General features: G+C 42.9%; 1 protein-coding gene across 3 annotated transcripts in view; it reads right to left on the bottom strand.

Moving 5' to 3' along the window:
- The window catches only part of TAFA4 (TAFA chemokine like family member 4), a 177,859-nt gene extending 157,164 nt beyond the window's left edge, over positions 1-20,695 (bottom strand). For all 3 annotated transcript variants that reach the window (XM_040454485.1, XM_040454486.1, XM_040454487.1), the window contains exon 1: positions 20,421-20,695. The gene's annotated coding sequence lies outside the window, so the exon portion shown is untranslated. The remainder of the gene's footprint in view (positions 1-20,420) is intronic.
- Positions 20,696-20,966: the final 271 nt, after the last annotated feature.

The following is a 20,966-nucleotide window of genomic DNA, read 5'->3' as shown; positions in this document are numbered from 1 at the left end:
TCTCCCTTCCATTTTTACCAGTCCCATCGAAGCTGGGTCTTTTTATTCCCCCCCCCCCCCCCCCCCCCCCCCCCCCGCCCCCCCCCCCCCGGTACTGGTTGATTAAAAGACTGCCATAGCTCAAGGACACAACCAAAATGTTAGATGCCTGACTTAACTACTGGCCACTAATTAAATGCAAAACAGTAGCATTAATGCAAAAGGGGATGAGCAACACTATATTGGGCTTTTCTTTTTTTCCGAACAGGGAACACCCCTGGTTTTCCCCCACCCCCACCCCCACTCCATCCCGCTGCATTTTCAAAGTGCCGGGGACCAGATGAGAAACGGAGCAGCATACCGTTAATCAACTCTTCCTCATCTGCATGTGACGCTGCATTCAGAGAGAATTAATGACGGGTGTAGCTGAAAACCAGGCAGACCAAGGTGCTGTTGGCTCCCACTCAAGTGCTCCTGGATTTCTGGCTGTTCTCTTAAGCCCCAAGAGATCAAACTCGGTTCTTCCACTTCAGCCAGAAAACTGCAAAGTCCTAAGACTACTCTCCCTGGGCTTCAGAAAACCACTAGAGATTAACAAAATGAAAAGAAAAGATGCTGAGTTCTCTGATATTTTCCTCTGGGTGTTTGTTAAACCACTTGGGGATCTCACTTTAGGGGTTCACGGCATTTACACAGGTTCCTAATGCAGGTGGCTGTTGAGAAAGCACGACTGAAGGCACTGGGGGAAGGATCCTGCCCCAAAATATTTCCCCAGCCAGGTTATCTTGCTAGAGATCAATGCTAGGGGTTATTAAGGAATTGTCTGTCCTGGAGGAATTAACATGGGAAGACTTTAGGCTACTCAGTCTTTCACTAAAATGCCCTAATGACAATCCTTTTGAATAACACCAACGAAACTAAATAATAATAAATACAGTGGGGGCTTATATTTAATGAAAACTTCCTGCGTGTCAAACACTGCGCTGTGTGCTGTGCGGGTATTTCCTATCCAATTCACACCTGATATTTTCTTTTTAAAGATGAGGACACCTGATTAACATTATTTGCCCAGGGTTGCACAGAGTCAGGACTGAAGCCAAGACTGAAATCCAGGTAGAGGGACGGTAGAGCACGGTTTTCTGAAGGCCACCTAGTTCTGCCCCATTCACACCTAGTGGCTGGTTGGGGTTGCAAAATAAAGCTAACGGCCAGGGAGCAGAAAAGAGGGCACAGGGAGGCAGCATGGCCAGCTGGAACACCAAAGAGTCCAGGAAGAGGGGGGAAAGACGTGCTGGAAGGGACAGGGAAAGGCTGCCAAAGACAAAGCTTGTTTTATTTAGCAGAACGGTTATGAGCAGAGCCTTTGAAGGCAGGCCACCTGGGTTCAAATTCCAGCTCAAATCACTAGCTGCTAGCGTTCAATTTATAGTGCTGTTCCTTGCTGCCTCTCTGTCGGGCACAAGGTCCTGCAGAAGGGTAACCATTTGGAGAAATCAATGTTACTAATCTGATCAATGTTGGAAAGACATTCTCAATTAGAGACGGAGAAAGACACAAAGAGAGAGACGGGGAGAAATTCAAGCTCTGAGCTACTAGTTGAGAGATGCTGACAAGAGGCTCCACACTCTCTTTTCCAGTTTCCTCCTCTGTAGAATGAAGACAATAGTCCTACTCACCCCAATTAAATGGGCTAATATGTTCAAACGATTTGGAATAGTGCTTGGCACACGACAAGTGCTACCTAAGTGTTTTATTTTAACTAACAATTCTGGCAAGAACAGCCCGGGCTCAAACATTAGTCTGAAAAAAAAAAAAAAGCTATGCAAAAGAAACAACCATTGTATGTCCACTGAAACCACGTATGAGAGTGTTCATAGCAGCCAAAACCTAGAAAAAATTCAAATGTTTAATACCGGGATGGATAAGTATAGAGTGGTCTATCTGTGTGATGAAATACTACATAGCAGTGAAAAACTGTTATGTGCAAGATCAGACATCATATTGCCCAGAAAACTCAGGAAAGAGTACACACACATGTTCCCACATACATGAAGCCATAGAAGAAGGAAAGCTAAGAGAGAGATTCATGGTCACCTAAGTGGGGTGGGTATAAGGGACCCATTCTGCATTCTGAATAGCGGTTTTGTGGGCATGCTGCATATATGTGCATATTCACATGGCTAAGATTTGGGTACTTTATTGTAAGTTACACCTCAAGTTTCAAAAATGAACTGGGTCATTTGGTCAGTATGGTACATGTGATTACATGTACAAAGTTAAATTTTTTGTTTTAATAATTAATAGTTTCAAACATTATTTAAGCACTGAGGCATTTAGCCTGTGTTTCATTAATTGAAAGATCAAACTCGTTATTTCACAGTCTCGTTAAATGAGACTGAATATAAGTCTATTTCAATAAAACTATGGGAAAATTTGGGGAAAAAAACATGAAGGCAATGTGCAAATGACTGAAACTTAGAAATTCAGAAATCACCAGATTATGAGGCAGCTATGGATGGGAGTCAAATGGGCCTTTATTCTAGTCCAAGGGTGGAAGGACTGAATCAGCCTGTTCTTTTACAACCTATAAACTAAGAATGGTTTTTGCATTTTTAAATAGCATGGGTGGGGGAGGCGGAATCAAAATGATATTTCTTGACATTCCAATTTCGGGACTCCTGGGTGGCTCAGTCAGTTGAGCATTTGACTCTTGATTTCGGCTCAGGTCCTGATCTCAGGGTTCCTGAGATCCCTGCTCACTGAGGTGTTCACAAGTAACCACCATAATTAGCTCTTTTGCTCCAGAGTCTGACTTTATAAAGCTCACAGGATGTGTGCAAGCCCTGAGTTCTGACCCAGTGGCAATCAGAGCACCATCGGAAGTTGCTTCCACAAGACAATGCAGAAAACAGACCGTTGCGAGGGAACTGATGGGTTTCTCGTAATACATTATAAAATTTTCCCTTTTTTTTTTTTCTGGAATGTTACTGAGCCCTCAGGTTAGTTCTTGCTTAAAAACCAACCCACTTTAGAGTCCTCTTCTGTTTTCAAGGTATTGGTGCATCTTCATTTTTTTTTTTAATATTTATGTATTTATTTGGGGGGGGGGGAGCAGAGAGAGAGAGGGAGAGAGAATCCCAAGCAGACTCCGACCTATCAGCGTAGAGCCTGACATGGGGCTCAATCCCACCAACCACAAAATCATGACCTGAGCCGAAAACAAGAGTCGGATGCTTAACCAGCTGAGCCACCCAGGTGCCCCAGCATTAGCGTATCTTCAGAGCATCAGCACTTAAGGCTATTGCTGGAAATGTGCCAAGAGAAAATAATTGGGAGTGCCAATTGGCTGATAAGAGAATTTAACTGTCAAACAGTGATGGAAGATGAATTTTCCTACCTCTGAACGTTCAATAGACTATCTCTTGCACATGAAATATCCTTCCTCCTATCTTCAGTGTAGCTACCAGACTGAAAATTCCCTGAATATGAAAACCATATTGGAATCAAGAATGGTACCCTGCTCACCATCTTATGCAAAATGGGCATTTGAGAAATACATGGAAGAAGGAAGAAACAGGAAGTTCTAGTCCTCATTAAATACATATGGTACTGACTAAGCCACACTGAGTTTATGTGCTCATTTCCTCAGATTTTACGTGACTCTTTATCTCTGCAAAAGCAATAAATGTTTTTGACAGACAAGTTCAAAATCAAAACCTACCGCCGTGAATGTGTACTTTTGGAAATAGGGTAAATATCTTACAGTTGTGAGAAATTGTTTCGTATAGAATGCTGTTTAAGAAAAGGTGTGAGGTTCCTACTGGCTCTAATGTTAATCATTTATGATATACTGTGGTTCAAAGCTCAGCAAATGGAATCATTTCAGGCAGTAAATATACATTTCCTGTCAAAACACATCAAATGGGTAAGACTTCAATCTATTGGAGAATGAGTTGTAACTAACTTCAATATTGGCAATTTGGAGAATGCTCTGATGGCTTTTAATAGCTGTGGCAGTTTTCTCTTCACTTCTTGCCCCCAAACCACAGAGGATCTCTGTCTGACCCTCCCCAGAAATGGTTCTCAGTATCTATGTAGTATGGGAGGGATGTAAAATGCACCCCTCCAGATCTAAATCTGCCGTGGAGCATGTCTGTTCCCATCACTCAGATCTTCCAGAACTAAAGCTATGTCTACACATAACTTGACAGAGCATTCTGGATTTATGAGCTATAAATCCTTCTGCCATGTTATGAACTCATTAAGGGTGAGGTGTTAACCTTCTGCCTGTACCATTTCACTTCACTACATGTAATGATGACGTAGAAAATAAAGGCTTCAACACAAAATGACTTGCTCTTCTACAAAAATTAAGTCCCCTGGTACGCAGGCCAAGGCAGGTACTTTAGCACCATACAATCGCCAAGGCCTCCTGTTGCTTTTATCTGTTTAACCTTCTTCCCACCTGTCTTTCTTCCTCAAGGTCACCTCACGGACCAAGACGGCTGCTCGGGCACCAACTATCACATGACATTCCAGTACTTAACATATCCCCAAAGGCCTCCACTCTCAATGTTAGGAAGACTCCCACAGAAATACCACCTGTCATTTCTACATGTGTCTCACATGGCCACCTTACTGCCAGAAAGATTGTGAAATTCTGTACAGCATGTGCCTAGCTAGAAATCAGAGCGTCATTAGGAAGGAATGGGTGGGAATGAATATTATGTAGGCAACAAGCATCTCTTCCACAATCCTGTATTGTATGTATACAGATGAACCATCGAAGACCAAATAAAAGAGAAATGTAGATTCTCCAATATGGCTCCTATTGTCACCTCAGGGAACCTCCCAGGAGATTCCATTCTATCATCCTAGAGGCCAACACTCACCCATAGATGTGAATATTCTCAGACCGGACATTTCTTCTCGGATTGGTCAGTAGTGCATATTCCCTCATCATGTTAACAAAGTAGCAAATTTCACAGGTAAACAGCACCTCAACTCTACTTATTATGACACCAACATGTTCTATGGTTTGAGTGTTCAGGTTTTGTCTCCTGTGAAATTTGATTATAAAACCGTGTGTGTTTCTATCTCATCCAAACCCAAGAGCAAGATCACAGTCTTACTCCCCTGTGTGTCAACATGGCAGGACTGAAAGCTGAGAGAAGTGATGGCATTGACCAAGGATCAGATGGAAAGGGAGAAGCCCAAACTCTGAATTCCACAGCTCTGCGTTTTCACACCAGTGCCCGGCCGTATGGAAGATCACTACAGCTTGGCAGAGGCAATGTGGCTTTTGGCAGGACTTCAGGAATAATGACAGTGTGCATTTATACACTAAGCTGCAGTTTTCAAAGCATTTCCACATAGTCAGCAATTGGAAACACCCACCAATGCTTTATAGGAGGCCAAATTGCTGTTGCTCTGAGTAGGTAAGGGATTTATGGCCTTGAGGTAACATTCACGATTTAAAGAATAAGGAGCCAGCCAAAAAAGAAAAGGAAACAAACAGGATGCAAGTTCCAAGGAAAGGAACGTCAAGTACAAAGCCATTGAGGAAGAAGTGAGTTTAGGCATTCTAGGAAATGAGAGATGGCCAAAGTGGTTTTAGGGAAATAAGCAAGGGGAAGGTGTCTCAGATGGCATCAGAAAATTGAGACACTGGCAACTGACATCTTTTGGCCCTACTTCTACACAACTGCTACTTTTCCTACAACCACATGCATTTTCTTTCTTTTTTAAATTGTTTTAACATGTATTTATTTTTGAGAGAGAGAGAGAGAGAGAGAGAGAGAGAGAGAGAGAGCATGAGCAGGGGAGGGGCAGAGAGAGAGGGAGATCAAGAATACAAAGCAGGCTCTGCACTGTCAGCACAGAGCCTGATGTGGGGCTCAAACTCACGAAACGGGAGACCAAGACCTGAGCTGAAATTAAGAGTCGGACTCTTAAATGAGCCACCCAGGTGCCCCACTTCTTTTTTCTAAAGCAGGCTCCAAGCCCAACATGGGGCTCAAACTCACAACCCCAACATCAGGAATTGCACACTCTATCGACTGAGCCAGCCAGGAGCCCCAACAAAATCCATTTTCAACATGGAAATGTTATCTATCTTCCGTCTGTCTCCACCTCCACTCAAACTCCTTCTCTAACTTTCAAGAAAGAGAAGGTATCTTTTAATAGCAACATATGCTATTCATTTTCAAATATCTACAAAGTTTCAGAATTATAAAACTCCATTTGCTTTAAAAGCAAATTTTCCACAAGCTTTCTCTGTGCTTTCAAATTTTATCTCAATATGTGTATTTTTTAAAAGAAGATATACATACAAATACACAGGATCCTATTGCTTATCTATCCAGAGTAAACCTACAAAATATCCTTCTGCAAGGAGAGAATTCCAAACCCCTGCTATAGTATTTACACCTAGTAGGCCCTCAATTTCACTGGCTCCTTTGGCCTATCACTTAGAAGGTCCCGTGTTTCAAACAGTTAGAGGGAGAAAATATTTTTTAATATCTTGGCATCCATCAACCAGCATTTTCAAGGGCACCAGAACTGCAGCGCCCAAGGAGCTGTCTGAGGTGCTTAAGGTTAATGGCTGTATTTACATAGCCATCAATTCACTTTACAAAGAACTGCCCTGGTAGAATGATACAGCTCCCATCAGGAAGCCCAGCCCCGGCAGAGCAGACAGGAGTCTGAAGGAGGGAAGGAAAACGCCTGATAAATCTTAACGACTCCGTCCTGTTTTCATTAGATTATTTATCTCCCTCTTTTCAGCTACAAAGTCTTGATCCTCTTGTTGAACAAAACAGACTACACTTCCATCACTCGATGAGTCACTTACTAAAACATTTTGACAGTAAAATAGTAGCTGTACCCCTTCTGAGGGAGGTATGCCTATACATGCACTGTCCAAAAAGGCAGCCACTAGACATAAGCAGCTATTTAAATAATGCTAAATTAATTGAAAATACATAAAATTTAAAATTCAGTTCCTCCTTGACAACAGCCGCATTTCAAGTGCTCAACAGTCAGTCACATGTGGCTCAGTGGCTGCTGTTAGTGGAGGACACGGATTTTAGAATATTCTCTTTCATGGCAGGAAGTTGTACTGAAACTTTTGTCGATCTGTAATGTAAAAGGCTTGACCTGTAGGGGGAACAACTAAATAAAATGCAGTACGTTCCTAATGAAAGTTAGTTAAAGAAAGGCACAAGAGCTATGGGTCACTCTCCAAGACAATGGTAAGGGAACAACCCAAATTACTGAAACAGATGAAACAAATGGAAGTTAGACAGTTAAAGAAATGGACAAGAGTTATGGGGAACTCTCCAAGACAATGGTAAGGGAACAATGCAAATTATTGAAACAGATGTATATAAATTACTATTTAAGTGAAAAAATTCTACATAATACTGCACAATACTACCTATTTAGTAAACATATGTAAATTAAATAATATAAATAGAAAAGTTTAAATATATTTTGATGTTTCCACATTATACTTTTGAAATAAACGTAAATGCTCCCTACTTCTACTGACCAGTGAGCACTGACAGATGAACTGCAAATGGTTAGGGAGAATCTACCAGCATACCATCAGGCCATTCTCCCTCCTCACGTTGGGATTTCACTGAGACATAACGTATTATAAATATATGCAGAAAGAGATTAGCCAAATTCTTAACAGTTGGTGGGGAGAGAGCTTTAGAAATGGATTGGAGGGGTCCTTAAAGGTGATCTTTACTTTTTATCTTACTGCAATTTTACTTTTATTTTTTTTTACAACTTGCATGTCACCAGCAGGGCTTCCACAAGGTCACTGGTTGCTTATTATCACTGGTGGAATCACTGTCCATATGATACAAAACTAGCGGCTGTAATTACACTGCCAATTCCCAGCCAACAGAGAATTCCATCCACACTCTCTAGGTTCTATAGTAAATAAAATGCCACGCTTTTTTTTAACTGGATATTTGTTCTTTAAAAATAAAAATAAAAAAAAGATTAGGGCAGATGAGGGCAAGTTTGTTGTTTGGATGCTTCTGCCGTTTTGTCTTCCATGTAAACTAACTTCTGCCGTGCCCTAGTCTGCCACTCAACCTGGAAGCCTCATCTTCGAACTGTCTGGAGTTGAGAACTAGAGGGGGACAGAGGGCAAAATGGCAGGCAGCCAGGGAGGAGAGCTATAGCATCTTGACAGTTGGGCAAAGATGACCAAAGTGAAAACGTGCCAAAGGGACAACAGTGACTGATGGGTCCCAAGGAAATGTTAGTACAACATCCACAACACACCACAGCCTTCGAGAGAACACCAAAGTTCCGCAAACCAGCCATGTAATTAAAACACAGCTCTGGAGACAGAGGAGGTTAAACGACTCTGACCCAGCCCATCCACTCTTCTTGGTGGCTGCCAGTTCCAACCTTCCTGCCAACACCCACACATTTCTATACGTCAGACTATCTCTAAAATAATCTCCCAAAACCCCAACTTAAAAAAAAAATGAATAAGGATTTAAGCAATCAAATTCTTCAACATTTGTTTCTCATTCAGGAGAGACTGTGGTTTGCAAACTTCAAGTTCTTGTTAATAGTGCAAGACATAGTAAAATCTACTGAAAGCTTTTCATTTAACCAAACATGGACAGTAATTTATTCCTCCAAGTGGTAAGAGAATGCACCAAGCCAGGCATCTGTGCAAAAACTTTCCATACCCCCTTCAGTCCTATAACTCTATCTACAATTCCATCTTCTGGTCCTAACTAAATCTTCAATTATTCCCAGAATGGATGAAATCTTAAATCCACATCAGCTTTTAACATCTGCTGAGTCTTAACTATACAGGAACCAAAACGAAATTCCTGTATGTCACCTGCCGATAGGATTACAATTTATATCAGACTCAAAGGCAAACAGAAGAAAATAGAAGGCACATTTTTTTTTCCTGATCAATACAGACATCAGCCAGATGACAGAAGTAGGTGATATGCTGGTTACATGCTACATACAGCAAAACAGCCTCAATACCCATTCACACAACTATACAATTCTTATTCTAAAAGGCCTCAACTACAGGGGTGCCTGGGTGGCTCAGTCCGTTAAGTATGCGACTTTGGCTCAGGTCATGATCTCACAATTGGTGAGTTCAAGCTCTCCATCAGGCTCTGTGCTGACAGCTCAGAGCCTGGAACCTGCTTCCAATGCTGTGTCGTCCTCTCTCTCTCTCTCTCTCTCTCTCTCTCTCTGTGCCTCTCCCGTTCGTGCTCTGTCTCTGTCTCTCAAAAATAAACAAACATTAGAAGTCCTCAACTACAGAAAATACATCTTATACTCTAAAAGGAACTTATGGACATTATCAAAATCAGTGTCTCATATGTGTAACACTGATCCAACCAATATCTAATTTGTATTTTGGGCTCAGTAATCTATATTGATCTTCAGAATTATACTAGTTACACAAACTTAACCAGTGTATCACAAAATGAGAAGCTCACAACCTAATCAAAACAACCCTGTTGTTTTGTAAATTTTTTTTACCTCTGAAAGATGAACTGGAGAAGGGTAAAGCACAAGCCTGTCAGCATCAACGCTCTGTGGGACTCGTTGGAATGCAAATTCTCAGGCTCCGCCCTAGACTTACTGAACCAGTAGCTCTGAGGGTGAGCCCTGGGAATCTGTGTTTGAACAAAATTCTCCTTATACACTAGTCTAAGTGAAAACACGGAACTGCAGGAGAAAAAGGAGCCCCTGCACAACGTTGGTGAGAGTATAAATTGGTACAGCTTCTGTGGAAAACAGTATAAAGGTTCCTCAAAAAATTAAACATAGAAATACCATACAATCCGGTAATTCCACGACTGGGTATTTACCCAAAAAAACCAAAAATACTAATTCAAAAATATATATGCACCTCTATGTTTAATGTTTATTGAAGCATTATTTACAATAGCCAAGATATGGAAGCAACCCAAGCGTCCATCAATAGAAGGATGACTAAAGAAGGAATAAAGATGTCTGTCTGTCTCTCTCTCTCTCTCTCTCTCTCTCTCACACGCACACACACACACAATGAAATATTACTCAGCCATAAAAAAAAAAAGAATGAGATCTTGCCATTTGTGACAACACAGATGGACCTAAAAGGGTATTATGCTAAGTGAAGTAAGTCAGACAGAGAAAGACAAATGCCATATGATTTCACTTATACGTGGAATCTAAAAAACAAACAAACAAAAAGCAGAAAGAGATCCCTAAATACCGAGAACAAAGTGATGACTGCCAGAGGGTAGGGGGCTTGGGGGATGGGCAAAATGGATGAAGGGGAGTGGGAAATCCAGGCTTCCGGTTTTGTAAGGAGTAAGTCACGGGGTAAAAGATACAGCATGGGGAATATAGTCAATGCTACTGTAACTGTTTTATAGTAACAGAGGGTAGCTACACTTGTGATGAGCATAGCGTAAGGCATAGATTTATTAAATCACTATGTCTTACACCTAAAACCAATGTAACATTGTGTGTCTGTTATACTTTAATAAAAAGAATTGCAGTAAGATTAGAATTGGGATACTGGCATACCAAACAAGATTGATAACATGAAATAGATTTCTTAAATCCAGTATGTTCAGAGGACAAAAATTTGCCATCAGCATAAACCCTATATTCTCTCCTCGTTACTTACTTCTAAGTAAATGAGGACTTTGAAACTTGTATGTGGATGTAGTCAACTGCTTGTAAGTTCATGTCTATTTATGCTATGGTTCAGAAATATTTGCACATCAAACTAGAAACGGAGTTTACACTTGGGATCATGAGTCTTTTGTAAATGTGAAGAGAGTAAATTTGGAACCAAAATGTCTTGAAGAAACAGAGCTTTCTAGGAATTCTGCCAGTCCTTTTTCTCAGGGTGACCTTAACTTTCAGACTTGAGGAGTATTTTCCTTCTCTGATTAGTACTTCCGTAGGATGATTAGTGTACTTTGTTCGAGTATATATCCAGACAAGCTGACTTTTCCCGTTACCAGGAACCTACAGGTTGCCTCTCCATCCTAAAGGGTAACCCAGTATGCAAGGCCAGTATCAACAGCCACGTTTACTGGTTCTCTGCTCCCTCTACTCACCCACAAAGGACGTAGGGCTGATAGGTTCCAAACACTGACATTTTCCTTTTTTTTTTTTTTTTTTTTTCCAACATTTATTTATTTTTGGGAGAGAGACAGAGCATGACGGGGGAGGGGCAGAGAGAGAGGGAGACACAGAATCGGAAGCAGGCTCCAGGCTCTGAGCCATCAGCCCAGAGCCCGACGCGGGGCTCGAACTCACGGACCGCGAGATCGTGACCTGGCTGAAGTCGGACGCTCAACTGACTGCGCCACCCAGGCGCCCCAGCCATTTTCCTTTTAAACAATACAGAAACCTTGCAAATGAACTGCACACATCTGACTTAGGATTCCCAGGAGGACACCCCTAGACACAGACTTATTTCTAGGCCTTTAGAATCAAATTAGAATACCCCATCAGACACCTATTTGTGCAAACGTTAATTTCAAGTGTATTTAAATGCCCCAGCGTCTTGCTTTTTGCTCATCACATCAAGCAGAGCTGCTTGGACTGTGTAATCACAATAATGAATAAACATGGGGTGCTTATAAAGGACTCGGGAACCACAAAACTGATCAATTGTTAATTCTATAAAATGACAAAACGTGCCTTCTTTTGCAAGAACTCCATTTAGCTGTATTTTTGGTGGGGAAGACGCCAATGTCTTCTGCCTACTGTCTCTGTAAAATAAAAATGCAATCATCACTCAGATCCTACCTCAGGCTTATCTTGATCTCCATTATTTCCTTGTACTGTCTATATCCATGGCTACCCCCACCTCCAACGAAAAACAAAAACTGGCATGGCATGTTAAAAACCCTGAGCTGCATGGTTATTAATCGCCAGAGGAGTTGAGGCAGCACTAATATGAACAGCCAAAATAACCACAGTAGATATTTATCGGCCTCTTATTATTTTGATCAAACACCAATTTCACAATGAGCGTGACTCACAGAACACCGCAGTTCAATCAAATTCCTTAGTGTGGTAAGATCAGGACTTTCAGAGCTTCTTCTTGCAATCAACACATTTGTTATTTATCTCCTAGACCCCCACTACACCCAGGCCATGCACAGGAGGTGTTCAGGTCATCTTTCTTGAACTGAAAAAATGAATCACCTAGAAAGAGCTTTGGCTCTCCCACACTGCCTGGGCTCACGCCGTGGCTCTGCCACAAGCTTCCTGTGTGGTTTCGTCCAACGTACTTCACTTTCCTAGTGCACAGAAGGGAGATGATGACGCTCTCTACCATGGAGGGCTTGGGAGAGAATTAAATGAGATAGTGCGTAAAAATGTTCAGTGCAGTAAAATGATATTGCCTCTATGAAAACCAATACTGACGGATCCTCAAAAACTAAAGAATAGAATTACCATATGATCCGCCAATTCCATTTCTGAATATACACCCAAAAGAAATGAACACAGAGACTCAGAAAAATATCTGTAGAGCCATGTCCATGGGAGCGTTATTCACAGAGGCCGAAAGGTAGCAGTGACCCACACATCCACCGATGGGTGAATAAACAAAAGGTGATGTTTCCCAGCCTTAAAAAGGAATGAAATTCCAACACACATTACAACATGGATGAACCTCAAAGACACTATGCGAAGTGAAGTAAGTCAGGCCCAAAAAGACAAATACATGACTCTCCTTCAGTGAGGTACCTGGGGCAGTTAAACTCCTAGAGATAGGAAGTAGAATGTACCTGCTAGGGGCTGAGAGGAGAGAGCTGGGGAGCCACTATTTAAGGGGCACAAAGTTTCAGTTTTACGGGACGAAAAGAGTTCCGGGGATGGACGGTGGGGACAGCTGTAAAACAGTGCTTATGTTTAATACCACCGGACTACACACTTAAAAATGGTTAAGCAGCAGGGCGCCTGGCTGACTCAGGCAGTAGAACATATGACTCTTGATCTCGGGGTCATGAGTTCAAGCTCTGCGTTAGGGGTAGAGAATACTTACACATAAAATCTTAATGAAAAGAAAAAAATTAAAATGGTAAAGTAGGTGAACTGATGTAATTTGTATTTAAGCACAATTTGTTAAATGTTTACTTATTTTAGAGAGAGAGCGACAGGCTGTGAGCAGGGGAGGGGCAGAGAGAGAGAGGGAGACACAGAATCCGAAGCAGACTCCAGGCTCTGTCAGTACAGAGCCCAACACAGGGCTCGAACTCACGAACCACGAGATCATAACCTGAGCCGAAGTCAGATGCTTAACTGACTGCGCCACCTAGGCGTCCCAATTTTAGCACAATTTTTTAAAACAGTGCAGTACCCAGCAACATCCTTATTCAACAAATGATAGCTATTGTAGCTACTATCATTTTTTGAAAGGTCAACAAAGCAAATATTTGACAAACATTCCCTAACGTAGCAGTGGCAAATACCAGCAGAAAACTTTAGCGAAAGAGACATTTGTTATCTAACGTCCAATTCCATTCAAATGCCTCCTTGCCCACTCTCACCCACCCCTACACTAGCTGGTACCACGTGGCTTTGCTGGGGAGGTTTAAATGTTAACCAGTTCATTTCCCAAATCCCCTCAGCTGAGGTGAGTGGAAATTCAGCACACAAGGAGACTGAGACTGGTACCAGGGGACAGACTCATAGCCATCCCCCAGCTTGCTTAATGGAGCTCCGTGCTCCCGAGCAGATCCAAGGGTCTGCAAAGAGCAGGACAGACGGTGAAGATGTGAGTTTTATCCTGGGAGGACTGGGTCCATGGTAACCAATTTTATGGCTCTTTTGATTTGTGTCCGTGGATGTGTGTGTGGATGTGTGTGTGTGTGTGTGTGTGTGTGTGTGTGTCGAGAAGGAATTAATCCAAAAATATAGATGAAGAAAGCTGTGTGTCTCCGATGTGAAGCCGGGTTGCATAATCAGTTCTGAAAGCAGAGAAAAGGTAACAGATGTTTACATTACAATCTGGCTGCTTCTGCAAGAGCTGCCAAATGATTTAAATAGTCACGGAGATTGCAGGCCCCAGTGAATTGTTGCCCCCACTGATACATGCAGAGAATTCACCCCAATAATATATTTTGGGATTGCCTTAATTAAACGCCCCACTGTATAAAAAATTTCTGGCTTGCAAACTACTTAAAATATTAAACTGAGGGGTGCCTGGGTGGCTCAGTCGGTTAAGTGACCGCCTTCAGCTCAGGTCATGCATGATCTTGTGGTTCGTGGGTTCGAGCCCTGCGTCAAGTTCTGTGCTGACAGCTCGGAGCCTGAAGCCCGCTTCGGACTCTGTGTCTCCCTCTCTTTCTGCCCTCCCTCATTTACGCTCGCGCGCCCTCTCCCTCTCTCTCTTTCAAAGGTGAATAAATGTTAAAAAAAAATTTTTTTTTAATCTTAAACTAGACACCAATTAAAAAAAAAATTTGAACAGAAGGACTTTTTCCAACACTCACATTATGAAACTTGCTGTCTCTGACAAAGAGGAATGCATTATAAAGAAACTCAAAATTGCTTTTTGACTCTGAGTGTTTTATGACCAGGAAGAAGATGAAATTTTACATAGAAAAACACACAGCCATGAAAAAGAATGTCCTCTAGCTCTCTTCACTGAATTGTCATCCTTCCCAGAATGGCTCCAGAGCATATCTGAGTCTTACACGAATGCAGATCAACAGCCATCACTGCACAGAAAGTCTTCCTAATCAAGGGCATTTCACCTGACTGCATGGATGTCAACAGTCTCTTTCCCCCGCCATGGTTTCACCAAAGGCCTGCCAGGGGCCCTTTGCCAAGTACAGATTATATGATATATGGCCTCATTTATCTAAAATGATTTGGTCTAAACGTCTATATGTGGATAAAGGCACAAGGAGGGAAATGGAAATAGGTTTATTGAAATATGAAAAGGTATTTTCTCAACGGCAAAACTGGGTTCATTTTTCACTTTCCTTTTTATACTCTCTTACAGTGTTTGAATTTTCTACCCCAAACACGCATTATCTTTACAAATTAAAGAAATCAAAAAGACATCTTCAAACCAGGAGGCTAGAGCAACAGCAAGAATCCTAGCTTCTGCATTAGACACCTCAGACCTCAGTACCCTGCCCGAAATAGGGAGCTAGGGACATTGAATAAGCCCTTTCACTGGTCTGGGCCCCAAAACTTGACCTGGATCAGAGTTTCTCCACCTCAGCACTACGAACATTTTGAGCCAGAGAGTTCTTTGCTGTGGGAGTGCCCCATTCATTAGCAGAAGTTTAGCAGCACCCCAGGCTTCTACCTGCTAGAGACCTATCTAATTTGGTTGTAGCAACCAAAAATGTCTCCAGACCTTGGCAAATGTCCCTGATGGAGCAGAATTGCCCCCAGTTGAGAACCACTGCCCTAGATGGTCTTTAAGTTTCTTCCTTCCTGGAAACTTTGTTGGATTATTTTACACTCTGTGCCTAAAGTCTCAGTTTTAGGACCAGTGATGCACAGGGAAGTGCCCACGATATACCAAAGTCTCATCGATGTTTTCATGATTCATTAAGCAAAAGAAATAAAACTGTGAATTTTCAGAGAATACTTTGGGACATGTGGCATAAATATGAAACAGAATTCAAGCAGGTGCAATTGTCATTTAAAAAACTAATAATAACTGGCTTTGGACAGTTCCACCTTTAGTTAAGACAAGTAAAATGCTATAGAAATGTTCAATTGCTTTCTAATTTGAAATGAACTTACAGCACTAAAAAAAATCAAAATAGACTACTATTTTCTGCAATGCCATATTTTTATTAAAAAAGAAGAAAAAGCCTAGGGGGTGCCTGGGTGGCTCACTTGATTAAGTATCTGACTTCTGGTCTCAGCTCTGGTCATGATCTCACGGTTCGTGGGCTGAAGCCTTGTGTCCAGCTCTGTACTGTCAGTGCAGAGCCTGCTTGGGGTTCTGTCTCTCCCTCCCTCTGCCCCTCCCCTGCTTGCTCTCTCTCTAAATAAATAGACTTCAAAAAATAAAAAATAAAAATAAATATTTGTAAAGGCCTACTGTTGTTTTTTTTTTTTTCTATTTTATAAGAAATACTATGGAGCACCTGGGTGGCTCAGTCAGTTGAGCATCCAACTTCAGCTCAGGTCATGGTCTTGCGGTTCGTGGGTTCAAGCCCCACATCAGGCTCTGTGCTAACAAACAGCTCAGAGCCTGGAGCATGCTTCAGATTCTGTGTCTCCCTCTCTCTCTCTCCCTCCCCTGCTCATGCTCTGCCTCTCTCTGTCTCTCAAAAATAAATAAATGTTTAAAAAAAAGAAAAAGAAAAATACTAGAGTGTCTTTCTAAAGGAGATATTTTATTCTTCTGCATGAGCAATACTACAATCTTATGAAAGGAGACAAATTAGCCACATCTTTACTATCTATCTTCCTAAACACAGCATATTTTTATTTGCCATTTCATTAACATTTTATTAACAAGAACTCCCTAATATCTGACACCACCATACTTTTGAATTAAAATTATTTATGCTCATGCTAATGACTTGCTTGCTACTTGTAAGATCCTGACACCTTTTGAATTAAAAAGAGTGACAAAAAAAATATTCAACACGGTTTTAGATTCATGACTCTTTGAAAATCAGTAGTTCATCCATATAGAGAAAGCCATTTATTAACCAGGATGTTTCATTACCATCAACATTCTACACCTGACACACATTAAGTGTTCCACAAATGCAGAACACCATTATCATTACTCACAACCATGCCAGAAAACAGAGTTTTATTCCAAATAACCAGTTTGGTTTTACAGCAACTAAAAAGCACCAACTATGAAAGAGGAGACTATCCCTCAATAAATTAATATTCTGAGTTTTCAAGCCTTGTATCATGCCTCGTCGTCATTTTAACATCTGTGTCTTATTATGTGCTCAAATGGGTCCAAATTGAGTCACGCTACCCCATCTTCTTCCACTGCCACCTCCCCTTAAATGTCTCTTTTGTAACCGCAGATACCATGACAGCTACTTGAAAGTGGCCCAAGCTTGCAGCTGTCAAATTCTTGAGCTGGGCTCAACCAGCATAACATTCTAACAAACTGATCCTTGAAAGCGAAAGAAGGGGACATGATTGGGCTCTGCAGACACAGCGGAAATGAGGGGTCCTTCCACCATCCCCACACCACCCTGCAGGCCTTTATTGGAAAAGTCAGGAAAGGACACTGGGCCAGAAGTTAGGATCCTAGTTCTTTTTACACCGTAGTGGACTGAAGTCATAACACCTTCTAGCCTTGATCTTTTAGAACACTAAACTCTTGAAGTATTCTCCAGATTTAAAATTCTGTGAGCTTTTGGGTCTTTCTTTAAACCAGATGGTGCAATTAAATTTATGTTTAAAAGTAAAAAAAAGAAAAAAGCACAAGAGCCCTTTTAACTGACTTTATGGAAGAAATGGGATTTAGTTTGAATAGTAACTCTAAAGCAGGAAGAGTTACTTCTTTTTCTAATAGATATCAGAAAGATGGAAAGCCAAAGTTAATTACAAAGTATAATTCAAGCCTATGTCTGTAAGCAAGGACTTCAAGGAAGGAAGTGAGCTCTTTCCAGTAATGTTTTCAAAACAAGTATTTATGAAGTGATTAATGTGGCCAAGATCACTTCGCCAATCCCTTTGTGGACATCCTTTCCCTACTGCCTGTCCCTCACCCTCAATCCTGTATCTCCCTAACAAATTAGGATAAAGTACACTGTATGATCTCCCAGTCATCCAGGATTGGCTTCAGGACTTGAAGTCATTTTGCTAATCTTAGCAGATGTATTTATCCAACACCAGATGAAATGCACACACATATACAAATAAGCCCATCATCTAGATGTTGGATAGATGTTCCATCTATCTTGAGGAGAAAAAAAAAATCTCAGCAGGCTAGGCCAGTTACCATGATGTCTCTCCATTACTGTAAAGAAATTAGAGCCAAAATATAGGGTAAAAACTCCCAAAGAGGAAAAAGGCAGAAGGGGGGAAAAACATACTTCTCTGCAAATTGTAAAGAGATCTATAAACTGCAGTCTTAATTTTATTAAGCTAAGCTTCTTAGTATAGAAATCCCCAAAACTCTCCAACTGGGCAGCTAATTGAGAGTTAGGAAGAGCCAAAATGACGTCCCTCTTTCTCTTATTCATCACGGACGATGTACAAACGCTTGCTCAATATGATAATGTGACTCTTGTCAATGCACGTTCAAATCAGATAGAGGATTGGCTAGTGATGATGTCATCCCCATGGGTTAATCCCCAGTGAATGCAGTTTTAATATCATATGCATCAACACAACATTTACATAACAAAGTATTATATTAAGTGTAACAATAAATGGAGGTGCAGATAAAAGCAGCTATTAGAGAAAGGTTACGTGACACTGAAAAGGAGGTGGGGGGACAAAGACTTTTTTTTTAGATTAAATGAAACTAGGTCATCAAACAATACACATCTCTAAAAAAAGCAAAAAATAAATATTGAAATTCAAGTGACCTAGAACATTCTAGCACTAGAAATATGAAAATGTTGCTTCCAATGAAAAATATTCAGTAATTAAGTAAAAACATTTATAAGTTGTGTGTGTGTGTGAGAGAGAGAGAGAGAGAGAGAGAAGTTTTAAAAAATTAAAGTCATTCAAAAATAAGTGAACAAGCAGGTATTGCTTTTCTGGGAACAGCAACTTTCTTTAACAGGGAAAATTGGCCAAGTCAAATCGTGACTTAAAACCTTATAGTAAATTTTAAAGCATCAAAGGGTAGTTAAGATGCCACGGAGGGAAGAGAGAAAAGTCACGCAAAGCAGAACAATGAGACAGAACTGAGGGAGGAAACCTTGAAATACAGCTTTATGAGAATATTGATCAAGTAACGTCCACATATATGAAGAAAGCTTTTTGCACAAATGAGCAATGCCTCCTCACGCGGTCAGTTTGGGAGGACATAAGTCATTATTAGTCATGATGATTCTGAAAACTGTCTCTTGCTGCCTTATTAAGATCTGTATTTCCAATCCAAAGGAAGTGTTAGGCTTGCACACTGATTTATGACTACAAACTTAGCAGAAATGCCTCTCACTGTAAAGCCCACAGGGAGCTGTTGAATTTTTTAAGTCATACATCTGTTCAAGAATGACCAAGTGTAAAACACTGATTATATTGTGATTGGGCAAGTGTGGGTGTCTGGGTGTGCAGGTTTAATTTTCAGGTTGGTGTGGATAATCCCTATACCAAGGGTATTAGAGAAAGAAGCCGACCAAGGCTTTGAACACACCGATCCCCACACACCAGGACTGCCTGTCACATCACATCAACCTTGCTAGTCTTGGAGGGACGGCCATAGAAAAGTTAAAGGGGAAGAGAGTACAGGGATGCAGATGCTTCACCAAGGGGGGTTGGGGGCAGGGGAGGGAGGGAGTTTGGGCACTTCAGTAGGTCTCAGTGAGTCCACGAATCTGTACGTGTACATCTTGCTGCGAGTTGCCTCATGACTTGCCTAAGGCTGTCACTGGCATCCGTGGAACCCCAGACGTTAAACAATACTGATTCAGGAGAAAAATCCAGTGGCACCGTGTCTAGCTTCAGCTGCCCATAGATGTGGCATATCCGGCTTTTCACTTCTCATCCTTCCCAAGCCATGAGTTTAGGGTTAAATATGCTCTCCCTTCCAGGAGCGGACTGACAGGGCAAATGATGCAAGACAACGTTTAAAAAAGCGGGGAGGCAATGCAGACACTCTGCCCTGCTGGCTAATCCGAGGTGCCTAAGGCGGGGAAGGGACGGAACTTCCAGACCCGCTCTTGGTGCTTCCACATGGGCGGGAAGCTTAGCGCTTCAGCCGGAAGACGCGTGCCAGGTGCACGCTGAGTCCTTCCAGCAAAAGCCTCACAGCCAAGAGTTCAGGTGTAGGCTAACCTGCTCTCTCCCGTTGGCTCCTATAAGGATCCCGGCTCAGACCCAAGGGTTGAAGCCCAAGGCCGGCTTCTCCAAAACAACTGCTCACCACGAGTTCGCCCTCGCCCTCTTCATACCGATCCGTAAGTGGCCTTTCCCGCACCCAAGGGGCTCCCCGGGGATCTCTGAGTGGCAAACACGAACCCTGAAGTTGCAAGATGCAGCTGCCCAGCCCCAGCCATGCATCCCCTCACTCAGGAGCGCGGCTTCCAACTTCGAGGTGCACGGCAAGCACCGCACTGGAGGTCACTCCCGCACTAAAGACCATCGGGGTTGGGGGCGGGGGGGGGGGGGGCGAGTCAAGCCGGTATCAGCCCGAGAGGCAGCTGCTACCCACGAGACAGAGACTGAGCACTGGATCCAGAGCCACCCCAACGCCACCTTCCCGCCCTGTCCTTTCAGCTCCCAAACCTTACTTGACTAGAGCCGCAGCCAAGTCCGGCGGCCGGGCCCAGGACGAGGCACGGATCTCCGCACAGAAGCCGGAGGACGCTCACCGCGCCACTTCCCCGCGGGCGCCCAGGGAGTGGCCCAGCACCTCCGCAGGCTGTCCGTGAAAGTTCCCACGTCTCTCCGAAGGCAAGTCCGAAACTGCCGCAGAAAAGCAGCAACCGTAGAAGCGCGGGCGCAACTCCCCTCCTGGGGTCCGGCAGCAGCCGCACGCCGGCTCCGTGCGCCCCGTCCGGGCCGCGCGCAGAGAGCAGTGCAGGGCGGAGCCGGCAGGCGCGCGGGCCGGGAGGGGCCGGCTCACCGCGGGCCACGCTGATTGGCCGGGCCGGCGGCCGCCCCTTCCCCCGCCGGGCCCGGTGGTCCACGTGGGCCGGCCCTCGTCCCGCCCCGGCCCCGTACCGCCCCCGACTCGCCTCCGCTCGCCTCGCAGCGCCTCTCCTGAGCGCCTCGGTGTGGCCACCGCTCCGCGGGTGCCGGGGAAAGGTATTCTTTCCGAATACCTGGAGCCGCGT

This window comes from Herpailurus yagouaroundi, unplaced genomic scaffold, assembly GCF_014898765.1.
Source record: "Herpailurus yagouaroundi ecotype Mexico unplaced genomic scaffold, PumYag 213, whole genome shotgun sequence".
Taxonomy (NCBI): domain Eukaryota; kingdom Metazoa; phylum Chordata; class Mammalia; order Carnivora; family Felidae; genus Herpailurus; species Herpailurus yagouaroundi.
The sequence above is the reverse complement of the archived record's forward strand: the minus strand, read 5'-3'. Positions and strand labels throughout refer to the sequence as shown.